The 23,206-nt window shown below is 40.5% G+C and overlaps 1 long non-coding RNA gene across 1 annotated transcript in view; it reads right to left on the reverse strand.

The window, feature by feature from the left end:
- Nucleotides 1–8,712: 8,712 nt before the first annotated feature.
- LOC130161149 (uncharacterized) overlaps nt 8,713–23,206 on the reverse strand; it is a 50,944-nt gene continuing 36,450 nt past the window's right edge. Inside the window, exon 3 of the long non-coding RNA XR_008826101.1 lies at nt 8,713–8,778. This is a non-coding gene — a long non-coding RNA (uncharacterized LOC130161149). The remainder of the gene's footprint in view (nt 8,779–23,206) is intronic.

The following is a 23,206-nucleotide window of genomic DNA, read 5'->3' on the forward strand; positions in this document are numbered from 1 at the left end:
GATAATATAGACTAACCATATCCTTTAAAATAAAGTAAGGTCTTCTTGAGATCCCTTTTTATCACTTGACTGTGATCAAAGGTAATTTGCAAGAAAAACTATTAATGGAAAGTCTGAAAAAAATGATTGACCCCCCAGGTTGAGAACCACCAACAGCTCATAGAGAGGATGGCTGGACAGTGTACCCACACAAAAAAAAACCTTGTCTTAACGCCACGGTCCCACTCTCTATCAGCACCTGTAGGTGGCGCACTCTTCCTGGCAGTATGGCTGTGCGGTATGGAGATCTGTGGCTTTGGCCTGCTGTCTGCTGTCTATGAGGCCATTGTATCAATGAGGTAAAGATAGCATCTCTCAGTAGACATCACCTCCACAGACACAGAGTGCCCAGTGTTCACGTTCAACTGCCCGTGAATGAGAGATCAGTGGCTGGCTGAAAACTCAGCTCTGCTCCCCCTGACAAGTCTCTCTCTTCTATATATGTTTTTTTTCCATCTCCCTCTGGTCACCCCGACCCCTTTCTCCCTCTCTCTGTTTTACCATGTCTGTCCTAATCACACCAAATCACCGACTTCAACACCTTTATAGATTCATCATCAAACTCCTCCAGTGATTTACTGCCACTTACTTGCCTGTGATGTACTCACATATCCAACTGTTGAAAGCTGCTACAGATTGTGAAATTGTAAATTATGAAAGCTGAAGTGCTGTCAGTGAGTAACCTTACCAAAAAAACGCTCATTAGAAACGATTTCACGTATGAGGTAAGTTACTGCTTGTTCACTAGTATGTCCAAGTGATAATACCATTACCTATACTGTTAAATAATTACATCAAGTATTTGGTCTTCTTCCAATGTATTATGAACAACTGAGATGAGTGCCCATCTGTTTCCACGGTAACATACTCCTCTGACAGTCGGCAGCACAGCGAGTCAGCTGAAGGTCATGCCAGGTGTGTTTAAACCTGTCATCACAGGAGGATAACAGCTGATGAGGCTGCTGCAGGAGGGAGGTGACGACCGACAAGGTAATTGTCTGTCAGACTGAGATATCTATACTTCTCTGCCTTCTCAGGCCTCTTTGGTCACACACAGTGAAGCAGGCAGTTGTCAAAACCGCACAATGTGAAATTGGCTTTTAATGTTAAGATGTCACATTTTAGTGACAAGCAGAGAAAAAACATGAAATTAGTGTATCAGAGCTTTTCAGTCCTCATTACGAAAGAGACGAACAATTCTCGCCTCATTACAAGTCTGCCTTCTGGAAATGTAACTAAATGTAATTAATGGAAAATCTAGGGCTAAGCTAAGCTATATATTTCTAAACATCTCGGCGTCCATTGTGAAAGGAATGTGCTGGTCACACTACAGGACAGTTCTCCACTAAATAATAAGAACTTTCCTCTCTTACATTTTCCAGTCCTGTCTCCTACAAACCTCAACAGTGTCAAAGTCTTGTGCTTTATACACCTTCACACCACCTTCCTACAGCCTCTGTGATGCAAGAAACACAGTACCTATTTGCCAGCAGCAATTATGTTTCCTTCAAAACACCCTTGGAAAGACAAATCCCCCCTTCTCAGAATTTCAGTTAATAAACAATAAAAGCCAGACTGTTGCTCTTATGTACTTACACTGTAAGAACATCAAGAATAACCACTCTCAGCATAGGAGCGTACAACTATGATCTGTCATTCCTCAAGTAATTCCTGAGACCCAGCCCATCAGCGCTCACCCCCTCCATCCCCACCACCATTAACTCAAATTACCACATTCCTCTCGCCCTAACCTGCTCTTTAGAGTCTAAAAGTGAAGGAAAAGGAAGCCAAGGGAGACATCTTTTAGAGTGAGGCACACACTCCGCTGCACAGAAATTACCTGTGCAGAGGAGAGAGACATAGCACTCACTGTTTTAGAGGAGGTTCAGTACAGTCGAAAGCTGTAATAGACTACAGTATATCGCACTGGGGCTAAATTGGTTCATCCGGTCACATTTTTGTGTTGCAGACAGAGCAGAAGAATCAGCTTGTCCTTAAGTTTGTGAATCTGGATTAAAAATAAAAATTCTGTTTTCTCCACTGCATCAGATTTTATTATCACTGAGAATGAAGGCAAATCGAGCAGGGTCATCGCTAAAAAAGAAGTCCACAAGAAGGAGAAACAAGAGAGGATCCTAAGGGCACTGTGTGTGTAATGATGGATTATTACTAACATTTCAGCAGTCACTTTGCAACCTGATTTTTAGATTGTGCTTCTTTTCTTAGTGGTTTTACAGTTTTCTTAGATCTGGGCAAAATGTTCTTACAACCGAAAGAAGGTGTGATCAAAACTTTTAAATTAAGACCAAAGCGATACAAACTGGAATCATCCTTTAATTGAAATGATTTTGAGACATAACAGAAAAAAGTTAGACAGGGCAAGAATAGAGTACAAGTTTCTACTGTGAGGGGCAGTATCATATGGGGAGAAAAGCTAAAATCAATTATCCCATCAGCTAAATCCGGGGTTTCACACGCTGACAGCAACTCTGAGATATATTGACCTAATTAGCTCCTCTGTGTTGCGCACTTTGATCTCACATCCAATTATAACACACACACTTTTTAATAAAAACATCAACAGTCAAGGCCTTCAAGTTTCTCCAGCACTGTAGGCAGCGCCCCAGGACAGAGAAGGAAAGGGAGAAACATCTTCGCCTCAGGAAACAGGATGTCCCAACTCAGACTAGTGCTCTCTGAAGACTGAGATCCCCAAACAAAATAAAGTTTTTCCAAAACACAATATGGGGCAATCGGAAGCTCAGGGGCCACCCAAAACTGTTTCACCCTTTTGATCATCGCTTCATCTACATCTCTATATCTTCTCAGAGGTGAAGCTGGTTCCAAGTAAAACTGGCTCTCTGCAAACTTATTCATAAACTGGTGAAGGTCTATGCTTTGATAAAATACATATAGTTGGGCATGTTAAATAACCATGACAGTTAAGTTCCCTTAACCTAGACAAAATAGTCATTTTAATCCAAACCATCATCTTTCCATAAAGAAAAGTAAATTTAGCTATTGCTACATAGCCAACATTAGCATTAACAGCCGTTCACTTACCAGCTTTGCCAACAGCTTCAACCATCGTTTTACAATAGAAGAGGCTTTAATACGCCCTCTGAGTAGTGCTACTTCTTCAGGGCAGACTGGACGTTACAATGACTCGGTATTGGAAAGTGACGAGATAGTCCGACCGGGTCGGAGCTAGCTGGTTAGTATGATAACTTCAGTAGCAGAAAAGAAGTGATAGAAATAGAATCTAGACGTAAAGGAATTGAGTCCCTCGCAATGTTTCTTCAAGGCTGGTAAGTAAAAGACGTCAATGATAATGTTGGCTCATACTAAAACTTACAAATAGCTTCTTTAACCCAAACCAAACCTGAAATATGGCATTGTCACGTACTGAATAGATACTGCTTCAGTCAAGTAACTTATAATTCTGTTTTTATTCTCCATCGATTCAGAGATCATCATTAATTAATAAGGGCCGAGTTCCTGATTAGTCCCTACCTTGCTCATTGGTTGCTATCAGGACTTTGTGTACCTCGTTGTAATGTTACCTCAAATAAAAGGATTTAAGATCATACGTACACCAAATATAGAGAAGAACTTCATATACACAGCTGTATCATGAGGAGTAGTCTGAGCAGGCCCAGGAGCCACGACAGGTCCCCCTGGCCTCCAAGGCTTCATGATCCCTCTGCCCAAAGAGGAAAAAGATCCGGCCTTTCATTTTGTCCCGGTTCTGCACTCTGTGGTGCAGATGCCTGGTTCCTTTTCGCCCATGTGGAGATCTGAATGTGGCTCACAGCAAGCAGATCCTGATCCATCACTGCGGGGACCTCTCCCTGTGTGTTGTCTTTGCATATTTGCCCCTTGCTCTGTTTTCAGCGTCAGAGGGGAAACGTTTTCGATTACTGGGAAAGGAACATGAATGGTAGCTTTGTTGGTTGGTCTTCATGTTGATTTGGTCAGGTCTTTGAGTCTACCCATGACCACCACCACTGCACACCCTCCAAATCTCAACACCACTGTAATTATCCTTCTCTTACCATTTTTTTCTTCATTTGTTCTGTTTAATAAATAAGTAAAGATTTGTATCTATCTTCTTCCTTCCACCCATCTCTCTCTGCCTCCCTTTTTTTTTTTTGATCACAGGAAGTGAGAAGTGCAGGGCTGGGCTGGTGGAGCTTTGATCCAGATGGGGCCGTCTGAGAGCATGAGTAAGACCCAAGAGCCAGGGCTCAACAAAGGATGCTCAGTCCTCCAGGCCTGACCAACTTTATTTGATGAAGAAAAGGAAAGGGTCTCTGTTTCCATCTTCCATATGTCAACTTCAGCACATTCTTTACAGAGAACTCCCATATGATTTCACACAACACTGCTTCTCTGTAGTCACAATGTTACAGGGATTACACATAAATGCAGGGTATATATGCAATCATCCAAATGATCCCAAACACCTCCAAGCTTCTTCTTTAGTATGCAGTTTTTTGGTTTATAACCCATCAAAACAGACAACTTCTAACTACTCTGTCTTTGTATGTCATTATCACATGACCTCTACAGATTTATCTTGGGAGACCCACTGGGGGTCCTGAAATACAGGTGAGGAAACATGGCCATAACATACTGTAACTATAAGGATTTCATAAGGTTGGACATAAAAAAGACAGACAGATAGTGACTGACCATCCCAGCATGGCAAGAGTTCAGCTGTCATAAAAGACCAAAAGCAACATTTGTTAGTCTGTCTCTAAATGCAATCTGACTTCCCTCCTCTGTCTGTCACACTCCATCCCAAGGATCAGACTTCCCAAGTGAAATCAAATCTTTAAAAACAGGTCTGAAATATATATCTTTTTGCACAAAAAAGGCTAAATAATTTTCCTCATAGAGCTGTGCACAGTAGTTTTTAGCAAACGTTACTCAAACTGCAGTAAGTAGTGCATTTCGGTCAGTTCTGTTTTTAGCCACAGATTGATACACATTTGCTGCAATAGCAAGTATTTAAACCAGCAAGATGGCGCATGTGCCATTGACTTAAAATTAACTACTGTGCCCATGTTCATCATAATGAAGAAACATGTCACAAAGTGCAACAGTGTGGTTTCCAATATTTGAACATTGGAAACCTTTTAAAACCTAACTAACCTTTTGTCTTTTCATGGGATTTGTTGACAATAATAAAAATATAGAACATTGCTAGTCTATTGCCAGACATATATTGAACTTATTCAAAATGTCCAAGAGTGTGAGAAATCTTTGCTTTCATGCCAAAGGACTAACAACTCAATTCAACACCATCTACACCTAAGTGGCTTTGTAACCACATCGGTGGTCAAAGAGGTCACCAAGGCCGACCCCTGTTTGTGGGGGGGCCAGCGGTATCCAGGGATATTGCTTGGAGAAGCACGACGGATGTGGAGAGAGGTTAGAGGGAGACAAACAGAGCCGAGGGTCAGTTTGTTTGGGATTCTTGAGAGGAGATAGCAATTCACAAAGCCTTTCTAATGGGAACCAGCTGACCACTAATAAAGCTATAGCCAGGCTGGGGCTATTTGCTTTTGTTGTAGACCTTTAGAGGGGGGCTTCTGTTTATTGTGCTTTATTCTTCCAAGCCCCTCAAAAGAAGGCAAGAGAAATTTATACTGGGCTGAGTTTACTTTGAGTCCACTGGATTTTATCGAGCTACTCTATGAGTTTTCCCAGAGTAAGAGATTTGCTGATACACCATAAAGTGAAAGCAGAAAAATCGTCTTGATTTGCTGACTTTGTTTTACACTTTGAGTTTTGATTTTCTTTGGATGAGATCTTTCAAGAGACACTTTTACACCATATTGAAATTGTTAGTGCAGTGACTTTTGTGTAACACTTGGTCAGTTGGTTTTGAAGCTTCTATGAAAAGCAAAGAGAAAGCTGCTTGATGACTAGGCAAAAAATACGAGAAATGTATTTAATTATAGTGTGTGGTCATAAACGTTTTCCCATGTCTTTGATAATACCTGTTACAGTTGATCCTGCATGGCACCATAAGAACACAATATTAGATGTCCATATTAACATTGTTAACCTGATAATACAGCACATGTAAAAAGATGATAGTCTCCTAAAAATTTCTATGTTGCTTCTGAACACGATCCATCTTACATTTCCTACAAAAAGTATTTAGACATTTCACAAAATATCCACCTCTTGATGATGCTTCAAGGAAAGGTCAGTGGATCACCAAAGTCAGCAGACATGCTCCTCTGGGGACCATGAATGTCTGTACAAACTTTCCTGACAATCCATCCAATCATTGATGAGATATTTCAGTTTGGACCACAGTGGTGGACCAACATCATCAGAGCAATGCTGCCAGAGTGGCAGCTGTAACAAAATATAAGAATAACACTGTGAAAGTACCTACAGGAGTCCTAAATTCTGCCGTTTGCATAGTGAGAAATATGAGCTGGGGACTTGTGAACTGACTGATATTGTAATATTGGGTAGGAGAGACTCATGATTAGATTTTCTCCCTGTAGGATGTGCCCCCCCTTTCTGAATTATGGGAAATGTCTGGTTTCCTGGGTAAGAACTTTTTCTGCTGTTCATCCAAAGTCAACAAGGAGACCATGCTCAGTTTATGCAGAGAGGCAACAGATAAAGGAGAATTTGTTTCCTCTCTCAAGCTCCGTGTCTTTTATTTATGCTCCAAAGAGAAACAAGAGTGTTTTGTTTTGTCTGAGCCTCTGCTGCGCCGTGGAGCATGCTGGTATTTCTCTCTGAAGACGCTTGATTAATTATTGGAAATGATCCAAGCTGCTGTAGGTGTTGAACTGGGATGGGTGAAAGTTTTCTCTAAATAAAACATACGTAAGACTTTCTAAAGGCTTCTAATCACTGACCATGCAACAACACACATACAAAAACAGACATGATTACAGCAGCTACTTTAATTTCTCACTCTCTCACACTACAAAACATGACATGACATTGACTTGATGGTGATTAATGATCTATGAATAAAAGCAAGATTTCCAAAAGTGTTCCTCCCCTTTCAATAGTTTGTTTGTTCCATATTGTATGTTCCACTGATTACAACTGTAGTCAGTGATGTTAAGGTTTAATTACTCCCTAGCGTGTAAGAAGTGTCTACACACGATTAGTTTTTTTTTAGTTTACAGAAGGCCTTTCTCATCAAAGGTGGACATAGATTTTACCATTCCCTGTGGTACACTGTGAAAAACACACAATTTTCTGTTTGATTTTTCTATGATAAAGAGCAAGAATGCCAGTTTACCATCTAAATTAAAGGGGAGCTAAATTATCTTCACTATTGTTCAATACACAAAGTCAGTATAGTTTGTCATTTTCTATTACAACAGTAACTGACTTAAGTGCAGGAAAGTAAACAAAACTTTAACAAAGACAAATGTAATCAAATGTAATCATTACCTTGGGAGTCATGCCACTGCAGTTATAAGTAAAGTGAAAACAGGCAAACTGAAACCACAGAGTCAAGCTCTGTCGTTCCTTTATATCACATGCAGTATATGTAACCTGCAAAGACTATGTCCCAAATGGAAAATTATGTAACAACTTAATGATTGAAGAAAGAGTGCAGTTCACAAATGGATGAATCATAAGATGATGAAGGTGTAAAACTAAAACAGATGGGCAGTGGAGAATTTAAATTTATCTTGTGTACAAAGAGGCCAGACCACCGGAAAGCGTTACTATAGCACACAATACTGTATGTACAATGTTGCAGAAAAGGACCAGTTGCTACTGTGCTGGACGCAGACTGTGAGAGTTTGCACATGGGATGAATACTCGCTGGCTGCCAGGAAACTTGATTGTGTCCATGCCACTCTCAAACAATCTACAGATGGGCCACAAAACATTGGTCTCAAATCAGACAATAGTTTGAGGGGTAAACTGAATGATTCCTGGCACTTTTTTCATAAATCTGTGCTTCAAAGTACAGCCAATCTTGAGTTTTTTTTTTGGCAGGCTGATAAATAAATTGACGAGAAAAGAATCTTGGAAATCTTGGATTGAAAAAAAAAAAAAAAAAAAAACAGAAAAGAAAACAAGGGTTGGAATTAAACAAAGGAATTTTTTATCATTTCTGCAAATGTGTGGAGAGATTTGTGGATGAATGTTGTATTGTTGTACTGTGGTGACAGCACAAAGAGTCACTCACTACAGTGTACTGCACAGGCAGGGATCTCTGCTTCTCCATTTCCTTTGGGAGCCTTTCAAAGCTAATCTCCTCTGCACTGGAAAATAAAAACAGAGTCATTGCTTCACATACTTTGGACTGATTAATGTTGCAGTTATCATAAAGGGAGCCCCATGAGAAACATAGACCCTTACTCTTTATTATACCTGAGCTCTGAGCTGTAACTCTCCTTTCTCTGTCATTCCCGTTCACACATTACACCTAGGGAAATTTTGTGCAGTAGATACATCCTCTTTGGTTTCACTGTAAGTCATTCTTGGAAAAGTGGGCATTTCAGATAGGCCTGGAAACTGGTAATTCTGCTAATTCTAGTGCGTCAGACCCCCGGATAAATCCGGACCTTGTCTTCCCCAATATTGACACAAGCCTGTTCTCTGCTGCTTGAAAAGCTTTCACTGTCTGTATGAGGTGAACACTTCACAATCCAGACTTTTACCAACCTGGGCACTGCATAGTTCCACCTCGATGACCAAAGGATACCACAAGCCAGACATATAGAGGGCTCTCTGTAGAAGGCAGCAGGAAAATGTGCACTAGGTTGAAAAATTGTTTTCATAACGAAGGACATATATGAAATACTGGATAAGCCAAATCCATTTGGCTAAGGCATCAGAGGTTAGAAGCTGAGTACCAAGATTAAACTTTCAAAAATACAAGTCAGGATTTCACTGTGAAAACTGTTTACTTAGACTAATCAGTCTAAAATATAAAAGCTGTGAAGTAATGCGTCATTGTCTGAGTTTCTTGTTCAGTGCTTCAATTCCAACCCTGTCTCCTACAAATTACATTTATATACAAATTATAGGTATAGTCAACTTGCCAAATACATGAATTAACTCAGTATATTAATAGAAAATGTAATATGGTCACTTTACATATCCTACAAAACAGAAACATACAAAAACATATTTGCTGCTGTAGTTCAGTTGTATAGAAACATAATTTTTTAGAGGACAGGGTTGTCTATTCTCAGACTTTTTATTCACACTGGCTCCCTTTGAAAGTGTTGTAATGAAACCCCACAACCTAGACAGCAGACGGTAATTATCCAGACATACAGAGGTCAGTGGGACAGAGAGGGCCCAAGTCTAAATGGTATGACAACAGTCTGCCAGTCTGGGATTCAATCAGAGAAATAATGCCGTTTTCATTCTGAGCAGACCATAGAACTAATTGATGTACTTTAGTGATTTCTTGGCAGTCATGTTGCTCGTATAATTAATATGTTTGACTGAGACAGTCTATGAGAGAAAAGTAGAGCAGAAACAACAAGAGTATGAGACAGTCAAATTAAGAAAAAGTGGGTAAAGAGATTGTAATTGAATTGACTGTTTTATAAGCCTTGATCAGTGATTGGCCACTCATAGTTTAGCAACTGGAACATGTTGAAGCCAAAGCCAAAGCTGAATACATGTAAGCGTCTGTGGTTTTTAGCCTTTCCAGAACCAAACACATAAAAATAATTTGTAAGGAATGACTTTAACTGTGTGTGACTGTTGCAACGTAAGCTGCAAACGTTAGCATGGCCAGCTAACTAGCCTACTACCTACAGTAATTCAGTGTTGCTCAAGTCCAAGAGTTAGCGTACCATTAGCTAACTATATTCTCTGGAGGGTCAGGTACAGGTAACATTAAAAAAGCCCTGCTGTAACATACCGCTTGAAAATATGAGAAGTAAAGTGTAAATCTAACTTCTGTGTTGCTTGTAGATGTAGCATCCAAACTCAATAGTCAGACTAGAAATGGGAACCACATACTTCTGCCTGAAATCAGGGACATATTTCAAATGAAACAAGACAGGCCTATGTATATTCTTAGCATCACAATTTTTTCAGCAACTGTACACATTGCTATTCAGTAAATGCAGTTTTTCTGTTTCCTTAGGCCTTCACTTTGACAAAATTGCCTTAAATATTCTGCCTGTTATTTGATATGTCAAGTAAAATAAACAAGGTAGGCTTGTTAATGGGGGGAATCTCATAAAAAAATCATATATTTATGAAAGAGAAAGCAGTATTATGACTGCAGCCCAGGATGGTTTATTTCCCTGGCTGGAAGTGAGGCTCTCGTCAAACATTTGCTGTGCTGAACTCATCTGTTTGGTGGAGCAAACAGAGCATCAACGGCATCCCAGCCATCAGAGTTTGAGCAGTGTCAGAAAATACTTCTGCTCCAGAGCCGAGTTTACCTGTGGAAAGATCATAAACAGAGGGAGATTTTTTTTTTCCCCCAATTCTGGCCCGCGCAAAGAAAATACTGCTGCCAGAGAGGGAATTTGACTTTCTACTCCCACAATAAACCTGCAATTGGATAAAGTTTCCAGAGTGGGGGGTAGAATCATCACCACTGGCACCCAGACAGACCTCATCAGCTCCTTTACTTTCTCTTACTGTTTGGAACCAAAACATAGGGAGGATATATATGTCAACCCTCCACTCAAACATTGTCACCCCTACCTCCTCCTCCCTTTGAGGACACATGAAAAAAAAACAAATGAAGCCAAATATGGGTTCGACAGCTCTGGTATGCCCTTTCCTTTACTGAGATGAGAATTGTACATATATTTATGAGAAAAACATCAGTAAAATGTCTGCGAAAGCTCAAATGTTGACATCTGAGGTGGACATAACCACACTTGTCTGTAAACACAACATATCCATTGATCCATAGATATCCATTAGTAGGACAAAACATCTAATTAGTTTTGTAATCAGTTAGTCACACACACAGCGAGGCAGCTACTAAAAAAATAAACCACTCACTTGTTCTGCAATTCCTGGAAAAGTCAACCTCTCTACCAGACACTGAACTACTGACTCAGCCTGTTGGGAGCTGCTGGAACAGTCAACCACACTGAAAGATAATCAACTAAGTAGGCTGAACTGTGATTGCATCAATCATCATATCCAGTAAATTAGAGTGACACAACCTCTAAGGTATATCCATATTCCTTTGTTTGAGAAGGTTTCCAGCATAGTGAGAAACAGGTGCACATATTTCTAATATTCAACAATCTACTGAGTCAGTTATCACCAACTACCTTAATAACAAGACAGGTTGTTTAATAAGTTGTTCCACTCCATGAGTATCTGCATTAGAGTGCAGCTCAGGCAATACAGTTCTGTCTGAACCCAAATCAAGTCTGAGAGTAGTAACAGAGTCCAACCTGAACCCGACAGGAATTCATTTTATGTCCAAACCTGATCCGAGCCCAACACAGTTAGTGCAAGCTGAAGCAGAGTTTATGTTACCCTTTCACACAAGTGTTCTTACAGCTCGCCTGTTTACCCTGATTGTACATGGGCGCCTTCTACATGACCATCAAAACACAGGCATGACCGAACCCAACCCAAACCTTAACATATTTTTTTTCATTTTTGTCCGTACCTGACCCGACCCGTCATGTTCGGGTCAGGTATCCATCCTCTAATCTGCATTAATCTGCAATAATTCACTGAAAGTCTGAAAACCACAAGCTAACACAATAAAAAAGGCACATGAGTAGTTTTGCCATCAATCCGCCAACACTGCTTTATTGGTTATTTTTGCGTGCCTAATCTCATTCATGTTAAAGATGTGGAAAATCCTGCTCCCACTGCCCATCTACCCTTCAACACTGCCTCATTTTTTTTAATTTAATGTTTTGCTTTTGCGTTTTATTGTGAAGTACTTCAGGACATCTTACCTAGAGAGGTTATGATATAAAAGTAAACTTTATGTACTTCCTCATAGATTGGCCTGATTGTTTAATAATAATAATAATAATAATAATTCAATATTTCCAAGTGATACAGTTTTGTGTAAAAAAAAAACAAAACAAAAAAAAAAACAGCAATGATAAGACACCTCCCTGTCTGGTATGGTTCACTTTCTGTCTTAGTGTCACTGCCTTTTTAAACACTTTCTAGTCTCCGATTCTTATCTTCAACATTGTACCAAAACTCAGACTCTTTCTCTAATCACTGGCTGCTCCTCTCTCTGATCTCTACTACCTGTTTTTTTGTGAGTTACTGGAAAAGGCCCCATCTGCCTCACCACAGGTGAACAGAGCAGCCATTCATCTAATTTCTGAAGTTATTTGCTGGACCCCTGCCAGTCACCGATTAAAGCAGCTGATCTACCAACCCAGTTCACTGAGGGGGGTCCATGCTGGAGCTGGGAAACATACTGTACCTGCACAGTGAGGTGCTAAACAGATGTTAGATGGACTGATACATTTTAAGGTGCAATAATGAGGAATAGCAGAGTGACATTTTTCTCTTGCTGTTTGACCTCAGCTGTACTTTCAGACTATGGTACAGTGCTGAAGAAGCCTTTCACACAAGAGGTGAAGCATCTTCAAAAACCTCAAGCAAGTCCAGTTGCCTGTATATAGCACTTACAAAGGGTACACAGTACTGTACCTCAGAAACATTGCCTCAGTTTATCAAATGAAAAAAAAAAAACAAGGAACAAAAAAAAGCAGCAGATCTCTTCATCAAGGCTCAAATCCCCCTTTGTGTGAGTAAGTCCATTATTCTGGAATAAGCCCATTAAAAACAGAAGATAATGCCAGCGCTACCATTCCAGATACCTCTGAGTTGTTTGGCAAGAATGTTTAATTCATTTTGTTTAATGGTGCACTCTAATCAGCTTAGAGGATTGGTGGTCTTTTGCTGACAAGGTTGATGTGCATTTCTTCCACAAGGGGGCCCTTTAATCTGAGATTTACTCTGTACTGTACTGTACATTGAATATTGGTCCTCTTTTATAGATGCATGTTCTCTGGTTGAACACACACGCGGCGTTCACCACGATGCACACAGCCTCTCCTATGTTATGAATTGCACTCTATCATACACGCACACAGCATAGCCATCACTACTGTATACCAAAATACAACACTATGTTTCACTATTTCCAGCCCTCACACACACCTCTCTGTGTAAAAGATTCATATTCATGGACACACATCGTGAATAACTCCAACCACCAGACAAATATGCCACAGTGTGTTTGGTTTTCTTTTTATCTATTTAAGAGTTATCACCACCATATGTAGAGCATATTAGCTATGGCTCGTCCAGAACACTGATCCTTTGTCCGCCCATGCAGGTAGCCCTCTCCGTTGGCCCAGTGACCTGCTTCCTGCCTTCTTGAGCTGCCCTGATCATGGCCTAAAGTATTCTCCCCTCAGCTGGAGCTGAACTGGATTGCAGACACCTGCAGAGATCTATTAAGGTGGGTTTTCTGATGGCAGCAAACCTTGATAGCAATATTGACTGTATGTACAAAGAGAATTAGAAAAATACATTTACACAGGGTGAAAGGAAGTGAAGCAGATAGAAAGAGATAATGTATGTTCACATTAAAGGAACCAGGGGGTTTTCAATACTAGTAATGCTAGGGATCAATGTTTATATGAGCATGTCCATGTTACCATGGGTGATGGTAACATGCCAAGAAAGAAACTGTAGGAATGTGCCAACTAAGGCAAGTAAATGTCAGGTTAGTAGACAACTTTCACATTTGAGACTGTTCCATAAAAAAAAAAAATAAAAAGGAGGTATACAATCAGCTTGTCTTGACTTGTCTGCTGGAAACCTCTGTCTGTTAGTGTGCTGGGAAACCAAGACAATGAGCTGAAGTCGGCTTAAAACTGAATAGTTGGGTGTCAATTATCTAGCTAGCTAGATAGCTAGCGGTGCAAGAGTGATGAGCATACTGTGTCACGTCATATCAAGTATGATGAGTCGACATATAATGTATTAGTTGTGGTTCGTCGTTGTCTGTCTTCCAGATCTGCAGAGAAGAAAATTTACATGGCAAAATCCAAATGTGATGTGTGATGTGAAAACACACCGCCTGAAATTAAATCCACTCATACTTGTGTTTCACTGTTGCATTTGCTCTCCCGCAAATTACTGTGCATTTGATGATCAGAATTAAAACCATCAGCCCACTTACACATCTGTTACTTGCAAAGTACAACTCTTACAGGGGGAACTGCAGTCTGGTAAACATGTGGTGAAATTTCAGCACACTGAAGTCTCTAATCTAAACTACTGTCAAATGTCATCTGAACTATAAATTCAATTCCACAGTCAAGATAAGGCAGATAATTTATGAAAACATAGAATGGAGAACCAAAACAGTGACAACAGTGTCACTATCAGGCGTTGTAGACTATAATATATTTTAATGACAGACTGATCAGTGGTTTCGAGGATGGCATCTTCTTTTATGACCTCTGCAAAAGAAAAATGTAATTTATTCCTTACGTTCTCCACCAGATCATTTTGAATCACATGTGAAATACTGTATGCGCATGCAGAGTCATTTTTCAGAAAATTTACAGTATATATGACAGTGATTGTGTGGGAATTGGATTTTATTCATAACCAAATTTGATAATATTGAGTAATATATAGCTAAAACTTCTTCCAACCTGCCGCTGCTTTTTGCTCTAATAAGACAAGCCTCCTTCATTTTTTTCCCAGCAGTTATTTTCCCTAAAGAACCCATATCCAGAATGGGCTGCTTAGTGAAAATGTTCTCCTATCTGAAGCATCAGAAAACACCTTTAAACTGCCCTCAGCAGGTCGGCCAACTGCAGAGTCCCAGTCTCCTTTTAGACCCCTGGAGCCTGCTCAGTGTGGGGGAGTCTGTAAACAAATCTGCCATCACCTCTCTCTCTTCTCTCCTTCTCAGTGTCTGTCTCTCTCTCTCCACCATCACTTACCTGACGTTCTTTCCCCTTATTCCTCATCCTTCCTTTATCCATTACTAGTATTAACTTCAATTCCTGTGTTTTTCTCCCCTAATCACCTTAAGCAATCCAGCTCCTCCTACTTTAATTTCACCCCAGCTGTCACATGCTAAAGTTCCTCCCACATCTTGTAGCTCTGTCCTCTCCTGCTTCACCCGCCCTCTGTCCTTACGCTATCTGCCATTGCCCCTCCATATCTTCATTTACCTTCCTGATCTTATTCTGGGCCATCACCTCATTCACCCCGTTTGTCCTTCTTTCCCAATTAAGTCTGTTTTTCCTACATGTCTCACAGTGGGTATCATCCACTCATTCTCTTCACCTATGACTTTCTACCTCTCATTTCTAACTCTAACCCACCACTCACTGCTTGACCAGCTCCATCCCTAACTTTCGTTTTTGTCACTTCGCTCCTCAACCCCCTCCTCCCCTCCAGTCATCCCCGTCTTATCCTGCCAAGATCTCAAACCACACTCTCCACCACTTTCAGTCCCTCTTTATCCTATATCTCTTTACTTTAGACCTCAGGCTTAATGTCTGCCTATATATCCTGAATTAACCTAAGCCAACCCCCATCTCACCCTTATTCTAAGTCCTAACAGCACAGCTTTTAAAAGGAGCTATATGTTAGGATGGCTATTGCTACCTAGCCATAGCATCAACAGCTGCTTACACCAGTCTAGAAGAAACGTTGCAAGTTCAGCATCAAACTTCATTCCTTTACCTGCTAAGAGCTGTCTCCAGCGGTGGTCTCCAGTGATAGCATTAGAAATGCGTCTATTTCTTCAACTAAAGTTAGCCTGCAAACCAGCTAGCCCCAGTCTGGTTAGCCTGTTTTGTCACTTTCCAATACTGATTCACTGTCGTGTCCCTGAAGAGGTAGTGCTGCACAGAAGGTGTATTATAACCTCTAGACACAACAAAGGGTGAAGCTCTTGACAAGACTGGTAAGTAAAACAGCTGCTAAAGCGAACGTTGGCTATGTAGCAAAGGCAAGACTTAGAAACAGCTCATTTAAAAGGTTCAAAGGGCGTTACTTATGGTGCAAATAGCCCTTAAAGTAAGCAAAGAACACTGACTAGTTTGACTATTTTCAAATTCTTGCCAGTGAGGGACAGAGTATTGGCATCTGTCAACAAACATGTTAGAGTCAGAATCGGCTTCATTGACCAAGTGTGTTTAGGCTCTCAGTGTACTTACATAAACATAGGCTAAAACAGGAACAGCAAGCAAAGGAGAAATAAGCAGACAGAAACACATAGCTAGGCAACCAGGTGAAAAATGTAAATACATATAGAAAGAACAATGGACAACAACATTCAAAGTCCATATGTAATGAAAGTCAAATTCTTACTGCAAACAAATACAGTAGTGCACAGGTGTACAAAGAGTGTTGGAATAAATACTGAATGGGTAAGTAACTGTATATATGTACAGTTTATCCATGTAGATAGTATATACGCATCTTTTTCTGAGATAAACAATGTGCTTGGACTTACATTTTACCATAATGGATAATGTGTATATCAAACTGCAATATATTTTCAGTATAATTTTATATTTTAGATTAGTTTGATTAAAGGTTTCCATGCACCTCTAAGTAATTAGTCATTGTAAGCTTAACATTTCAATGGCAATATAAGGGTTTTTTGATAAGTTTCACATATTTTCACATGACAACGCACTCTCTTCTTATTCTCCTGTTCAAAGTCCCTTAAGGGGGATAATTGATGCATGCCGGTATGAAAACAAATAATAGTTCATGAACCTAAAAATAATCTAAAAATAAAAAATGATAGCATGAAGATTAAAAGAAGGTGAAAAAAGTTGGAAGACACAAAGGTTAATGCCGATCCAGTCGGCCAAACATGTCCAACACCATGATGGCACATCAAGTCAAAATGTTTTTCTTCATTGTCATGGTTCTTCCTATCCATTACCCATGCACAATCCTTCCCTCTTCTCTCCCTCTCCTCTTCCCACTCTCCCCCAAACCCCCTCTTCTCCACAGTCCTGCCATCTCTCAGCATTCCTCAGGTCCGCCACACAGAGCCCCATTGTGTCAGTGGGTTAGGGAGGGAGCACACAGTCCAACCTCTCACCATGTGCTGCCACTGGACTCACCTTAGGAGACCACAAACTACTGTACAGCCTTCACACACACACACACACACACACACACACACACACACACACACACCTTGCCTCTTTCTGTCTCTATTTCCTCCCTCGTTCCATCACTCTCCTCCATCTCCCGTGCTTTCATTCCACCCTTCATTCCTTTTTCTTCCGCTTACACTTCCACTGCTTTTGGAAGCCGGCCACCATCAACAGGCTTCGCCCTCTTTTTCTAAAACCAATGTTTATAACCAAACAGGCCTGCTCAAAAAGTCTATTGATGAGACTCTGAGGTTTCAAAGCAAGAGACCAAGCAGACCCTCAGGAGGAGGAGGAGGAGGAGGAGGAGTGGAAGGAAAGCGTGACTGGGGGGGGGGTAATTTGGGGCCAGGTTCTCCTGTAGAAAATACTTAAGGTGCCAGTGTGAAGACCTCCACCGAGTCCTGCCACTCAATCTGGTTCTTTAAACAGCACAGAGGCAAAAAATAGCCAAGAAAGTTCAAGTCTGTAATGTAGAGAACCATATTGGTTTTTCCTGCTGTTAATCAACAAGATTTGCATGAAGTATCTTTGATGTTAATGTTGTAAAAATAGCAGGGGTTCTATTGTCATTCGTACATCTTCAAATAAGACATCTAATCATGACTTCTTGCATAGTTGAACTTAGATTAAAAGTTAGTCGCACATAAATTTCTTGACTACTGGTGGCACATTTCTTCTATACCTATACTCTTGCTTTAACTGATTCTTTGACCATTTGGGGGCAGCAGAAACAAGTTGTAAAAACAGCAATGAAGCTTTATCGCCTCATAAAGTTAAGGAATTAAAAAATGTATTAACAGCTGCTTATTTACACATCTATCAGTCACAGAGCAAGAGTATTATCATTCATTTGGAGTCTGATGAATGTAACTCAAACATTCACTCAGCTTTTGGCTCCGTTTTGGTCCCCGCCACCTCTTGGGGGAAATATCTGGCACTTTAGCTGGTAAATGTTCACAAGCTGGTCATTAGCTCTGCCTGTCTGCCGTTTGGTGCTGCACAGGTAGTGTACAGTGGAATCAGCTGCAACTGGAAACTATGCTGTAAGAGCAGTGGGAGTGAACCAAACAGTAAAGTTGCGGTCCAGAAAACCAAAACAATGAGTTTAACTGAAATACTCCGTAAAGCTGAAGGGAACTCCAGAAACAGGTGATGATCATCTGTGAGTTTGTCAGTAAGAGCAAACTCAGATGATGATATTTATGGAGATGGCATTTGAGCTGTAGGTGCATAAACACCAAAGTAAATAGCAATATTTTAGAAAGAGAGGCAGGAAGTAGATGAAGCCAAACAGAGGCTAAAATACAAAAATGCAATGGGATGAAGAAAATAAATAGCTGAATTGCATTCAAACATGAAATATCAAGAGATATTTTGTTCGATCATTACTTTCTCCTTTTATAACCTTATTTGTGGAAGATAAAGCATATTCAAATCCCTTAAGGCTGACTACAAGGGAAAGTCTCCAAACTTTTTGTGGTGCAAGAACTGACCCATTTCACCAGCCTCAAGGTTAATGAGTTCAATTGGACTCGTTTGAGAGATTATCACGTGTGACTCAGAAACATAATTCTGTAAGACTCTGAGGGTCCAGAAAGGCCAGCGGTCTGAACAACAATGTTGTTTTCTTGCTGAGAAAAAGCTTTTTATTTAGCTGTATATGTTACATACCCACAGCCACTTGTTTCTGTGTAGATTAAAAGAAGGGCCAATGTTATTGTGCTATTCCAGTCTCCAATACAATGAAAAAGGGACACAATCTACAATATAACTCCGCACACATGTACACTTTGCACACTCAGTCCGAGTCTGAGAGTTCAGCATTCCTGAGAGGCTTAGATGCCGGCTGAAAAGAATGAGCAGCCACACAGAGGGATCTCCTCACGAGATAGAGAGCCATGTGGCGTGCTTTCAGCCAGATTACCGAGTCGGCCAGAGCGCTCAGCGTGACCTGAGGACTGGAAGGATAGAGCAGAGCGAAATACACCAGTATCACTTTTCAAAACAGGCAGATTAGTGTCTGCTGTTACAGTGTTTTGTTCTAACCATTTACTTCTACTGTGTAATGCTTACTGCATTTTGTGCTGAGCATCTGAGACTAAAGGAGAGATGTATTGGTAGGTAAATGACTGAAGGGGGAAGAGGTATTTACATGGCCATATAAGATTGATATTATTATGCATTATTATTAAAGCATGACAGCATAGCATGAAATATTGGAAAGAATCAAATGAATGGGCATTAAAAAAAAAAAAAAAAACCTACCTCTGCTACTATATGTTACCTTTCGTATGTATCTTTACTGTGGGAAAAGACGTTTTTACAAAGCACTTGCATGGTATTTTGCTTTAGACTCATGTTCCTACCACACATCATCTTCAGTTCTCAGCATAGATATAGCACAGCAGAGAGGGCACCAATGCTTTCAAACGGCTTTGTTGCATGAATGATATTGCACATATTGCATATCTACTCAGACAGTAACACCTGATATCCAACTTGGCCACTCATTGTTTAACATATAACACGATAAATAACCAAAAAAAAAGAAAAGATTTAATTTGTTCATAGCTGACTAACAAGATAGAAAGGCAGGACCACATGTACGTAGCACCGAGAGGTTTCCAAAGGGATGATCTGAAGATTGGATTTTGATACACTGAGCCATCTTTGCTGCCATTACTGGAGCCAGAATCGATTTGATTAAAGGAGATGAAACCAGGATGGAAATTAAGTCAAATGTAGTGGTAACCACCGTGACTGACTCTGATCAAGCAAACACAGCCCAAAACATACTTCTCTTAATTCTTCTCAAGAGGACACAGTTACAAAGACAAAAACAGCCACCAAAACACACACTGGAATAATGAAATTTCGTTTAGTTTAGTTTATGTTTGCAGAGAGAAGTTTCAACATTTGCCCAGTGACTTCATCACAGCCATCGCCAGAGCGACCATCTGCTTCTGCACTGGCATCACCACTCAGCTAATGGTGTCTACTTCCTGAATCACATAATATCTTTTACATGTCCTTTCTTGGGAAGCTTTTTGTGTATTATTCGAAATGAACTATAACAGACAAGGACTATAGTAAAACTGGATAATAAAGTTCAATTAGATACAAACTGGACTGCAGGGCAGTTCCACTATTCTATTTTTATGCTTCATTCATCTTTAAGTACATGTCAGTAGGAGTGTGTCGTACAACAAAGTGGGCTACACGATTCAGATCGATCACTGGCCACTGAAGCATTCATTTTTGTACAAATGTGTGTGCAAGCAGGCTGAGAACATTAAATCTCATATGACAAACAAAGTATCTTTCCATCTCATTTGACATCCTCACTGAAATAAATGAAATGCAGCAATAATGCTGCCTTAAATTCAGGAGGGATTTCACTGTTCATGGGCCTGTACTGTAAAACTCTTGATTGACAGATAAAGTGACAACAATCCCACTGGCAATACCAGAGTTTAAGGTTTTTTTAATTTAAGTTTTAAGTTTGGGTCAGTGTGAGCATGTGAGACCCTCACTTACATTATTGTCAGTGTCACTGCAGGAGGTTTAACATTTGACCCTGTGGTGACTTTATTTTTACAGCCTCCTCATCTGTTAGGGTCTGACTGATGACTGTTGGTTGACTGTAACTGAAAGCAATTAGTAACCATGGACGATGTGATAGAACGAGTGGAACAACAACTTATCCTCAGCGCTATTGGTTTAAGGCAATCAAACAAATATTTTAAAACAGAATGTCTTAAATACAGAATGATCTATGTGATATTAAAAGTGACAGGAAAGCTTTCTAGAAAGAAAGGTTTAAAACAGGCTAAAGACCAGCGCAGACTGATACTGACACCACAGCTGGAAAGTTCAGTCCCTTTAGATTTAAAGTTCAGTCCCCAGGTGTTGATAAAATCTTATTTCAACCTTATTTTTGGCCCATTAATCAATTTGAGACACACCATAAGAAGAAGAATTAAACTTTGATCAAAGTTTGAAATGAGAAATCAGGTTTTTGTTCCAAGCACCAGTAAACCTTGTAAAGGAGTCTGTCAGGAGCTCAACATCCATCAGTAGGGTTGACAACATGATGTCAGCACTTCTCTGCAGAAACATACAGTGTATAAGAGAGCTGCACGGCTGGACTCACGTAACAAGAGTCCTTGTCCAAAAGGGCACGGAGCCGAGGAAAGAGCCCAGGATCTCATTCGGGTGTGAGGAATGTACGTATTTGGGAAGGGTCTGGTGTCTTGTATGTGTGAGTGTGCGCCTGTGTGCCAATGCCTGTATGACTCAGCGTATGTTTGCGTGTGTGTCTGTGTATGTGTGTGTGTGTGTGTGTGTGTCTGTGTGTGTGTGTGTACGTGCACATGGATGTGTGTGAGTGGGTGTGTGAGTGGGTGGGGGTCAGGAGCGCACCATTGTGACAGTGCTGGCTTTTATTGATTCAGCTGGGGTGAGACCACTGCAGATGTCAGAGCTGCAACAAGCCAGTATCCAGAGGACTTCCACTACGAAATTTACTGCATGACTCCATCCTCCGCAAACATGCTTTGTGGCAGAACTGGCCATTGGTGTGAAGTTCTCCTAAATTTCAACAATGCTACGCTCAAGTGTGAACCACATCTAGATGAGGACAAGAGCTAAGGAAACCATATTTCCGTTTCCTAGAGGTCGCGTTTCCCTGCTACTGAATCGAAGAAAGAAGAGAACCTATTTTTTTTTCAGTTGCACATAATCTATATATCAGCATAAAACCAGAAAGCACAAATAAAAGATGTGGCAGAAGACATAAATATGGATATAATATGGAAAACTACAAACTAGGGTATTGCAGCTCTAATTATATACAACGATGCCTGGTAATATTCTGTACATTGTCTTCTATTGGTATGGCAAGCTGCTTCATCAATGAGCATTGACAATAACTACACATATTATATATATATATATATATATATATTTACACACAGGTAGGCAAAGGCATGTAATATATATACGTAAGTGAACCACAGAGATTGACGGTAAGATACTAAATAATAATTAACATTTCTTCAGCACTTGTTCGAGGTCAAGGCTGAACTGATCTGGTAAAGCACTGAGGAACTTTCTGCCATTTTCTCTTCTCATTGATCCCTTTTTCGTTTCTTTTCCCTTTAAAAACCTGCAGGAGCGCAGCAGCTGTACAGCCAACTGTAGAGCGCTTTGTGCCGAGTGATTCCAGATGGAAGCCAAGATGAGCTGAGGTGAGAAGATCCTTTACAGCTTTTCAAGGAGCCAGGCAGCTCAGACCTGGAGAGCTGTGAAGCTCTGCTGCCCACTCAGTTTGTGTGGGTGCGGGTGTCTAGAAAGTGTGCAAGACGGAAAGAAAGACAGAGAGAGACAAACAGAAAGACAGTCGGAGACAAAGACTGAAAGAAAAAAAGCCTTCAGGGAATAAACTAGTCTGTTTACTGATCACAAAACCCTTTCAGCCAATCCAGTGCAGCGACACTGACGATGTCCCACAGAAGGACAGAGAGAACCCACAACTCCTCTGTTTTTCATTAACACTCGAGGTTACCTTTTTTCTGTCTCTCTAACAGTCCAGCTTGAGGCACCGGGAATCAGTTCATCTTTCCAGCACACAGGCACAGCGCTCAATGTGTCTTTGTTTTCCAGAGGAGAACTGTCCTCCTTTTCTTGAAAATGGGGGTCTGTTTCTTTTGGACAAACTCCCTATCAAACCCATCTCGGATTCAAAGTTGTCGTGGTTATGACTGTCCCAAGAGTTTATCTATTTTCCACAACACCTTAGACAGGGGGAAATAGCTATTTATTCTATTTACTCTCCTCTCTCTTTCTCTCTCTCTCCCTCTCTGCACCATGCCTCTCCCCTCCTCTTTCCTTTTTCTCTCCCTCTCTTTCCTCCTGGATATATGTCGATCCCATGATTCATGGTTTTTGGCTAGGAGCTGCAGCCGTGCAGTTATATGTGGAACATTCCATTTACAGCAGCAGACACTATTTGCCCTGTGATTATG

The sequence above is a fragment of the Seriola aureovittata genome, chromosome 2 (assembly GCF_021018895.1).
Source record: "Seriola aureovittata isolate HTS-2021-v1 ecotype China chromosome 2, ASM2101889v1, whole genome shotgun sequence".
In the NCBI taxonomy this organism is placed as follows: domain Eukaryota; kingdom Metazoa; phylum Chordata; class Actinopteri; order Carangiformes; family Carangidae; genus Seriola; species Seriola aureovittata.